Source organism: Tupaia chinensis, unplaced genomic scaffold (genome assembly GCF_000334495.1).
Source record: "Tupaia chinensis unplaced genomic scaffold, TupChi_1.0 Scaffold143646_1, whole genome shotgun sequence".
Taxonomy (NCBI): Eukaryota; Metazoa; Chordata; class Mammalia; order Scandentia; family Tupaiidae; genus Tupaia; species Tupaia belangeri.
Genome location: NW_006203494.1, coordinates 405,806 through 407,452, shown reverse-complemented (window position 1 = coordinate 407,452; position 1,647 = coordinate 405,806). Strand labels below are relative to the sequence as shown.

General features: G+C 66.2%; 1 protein-coding gene across 1 annotated transcript in view; it reads left to right on the top strand.

Annotated features, from left to right (window-relative positions):
* LOC114005330 (translation initiation factor IF-2-like) overlaps positions 1–1,647 on the top strand; it is an 18,527-nt gene that overhangs the window by 13,097 nt on the left and 3,783 nt on the right. The window lies entirely within an intron of this gene.

Here is a 1,647-nt window from a genome sequence, read left to right as displayed (position 1 = left end):
CCGCGAGCCCGGCGGGGACACGCTGTGGCGGGGCCCTGTGTCTGTTCTCCCCTCGGCCCCCAGAACTGCTGTCCCTGGCCCTCAGCTCCCCCGCCTGTCTGAGGAAGGTCTGAGCTAGACAGCCCTCGAGGCAGGAAGGACTGTGCCGGGTGGTGACCCCCTGCTCCTTCGTCGTCTTATGAGGAGCAGGGACCACCCTCCCAGCCAGCCTCTGTTCAGTGGTACCCTCCTTTCCCGTCCCCCTCCAGGAGGGCACGGCCAGGTGAGAGCAGGCACAGTGGGTCCGGGGGTCCTGGGCAGGGAGTGTCAGCGTGCCCCCACCTCTGACAGGCTGCTCGGGCTCCACATGTGGGCGGTGAGGGAGCTTCTGGTCACCACGTGTGTGTCTGGGGCGCAGAGGGGGTGTGGCAGGCTCAACTGTGCACACCTGCTGTGCAGGCCAGCAGCCTCCCACAACAGAGCTGCCCCGGCAGGAGCCAGCGAGGCACCGGGAGGCTGAATGCCTGTGCTCTCCGCCGAGGGGCATGTGGAGCCAGAACCTGCTTGCGTGCGAGTGCGTGTGTATGCAAGAGAGTGGGGGAGAGGAGAGGGCGAGGGGAGGGCCACCCCTCAGCCTTTGTTCTGCAGGGGAGACGCTCAGGGCCTGGGGCAGGGGTGCAGTCCTGCGAGCTGCCAGGAGGAACACTTGGGCAACGCGTGCAGGGCCTTCCCGTCTGCAAAGCCTGCCTCAATCTCCCAAGTGCTCAGCTGTTTACCGGCACTTGGCTCCCGGCAATCTTACTTCCTCCTTACAGCAATGCTTTTGGGGCCAAGGGGCACCCTATTTTGCACATAACCCCAAGGCCCCCAGCTCACTGGGGTGGGCTCGCTCCTGCTGCTGCTGGGGGGATGTGTGTGCATCAGACCCATTTGCTTTCTGCACTCAGCAAACCCTCTGAGCACAGCGGAGCGGGGGCCTTGCGCTTCCTCTGCTCCCATAGCTGCCCTGGGCAGAGAGCCAAGGCATGGCACCAAAAGGGGCAGAACAGGGAGCAGGGGGTGTGACTCCAGGAGCTATGTCTGTCCCCGCGTCCTCCCTGGCTAGGCCTCAGATTGGGCCAGGACATCAGCAGGACCCTGGCTGGGAGACGGAAGATTCCTGATTGAGCAGAGGCATGTGCCCAGTGCCAGGGAGCTGGAGGGGGGCCTCCTCCCTTCCTCTCGGCCCCAGGCTCTTCCAGGAAGCAAGGTGGGGCTGGGGCACCTGGGAGCCAGACGGGAGACCCAGGCCAGGCCGGCTCTCCCACCTCCCTGGGGCTTCTAGGCCAACAGAGAGGTGCTGAGTCCCATCAGTCGACTGCGAGGCCAGCACAAGGCCCCAGAGAGGAGAGCGGGCAGCTCTATCTGCGCCCCTGGGGCCTCAGTCCCTGCCTCGGCCTCTCCACAGGCCCGCAGTTCCAGTGGTGGACCAGCACAGGTGCCAAGCGGGCTGGGCAGTGGGAAGCCAGGCTGCCCTGTCCCTGGTGGCCTCCCGGGCTCTGTCTGGACCACCCTGGGAGAGGAGTGTCCAGTGGCCTTGGCCATCAGGTCCAGCAGGGAGCTGGGATAGGAGGCTGCCCGCTTATTGAGGCTGCGCTGAGCCTCGGCGGCCCCTCCCGGCGCTCCTGG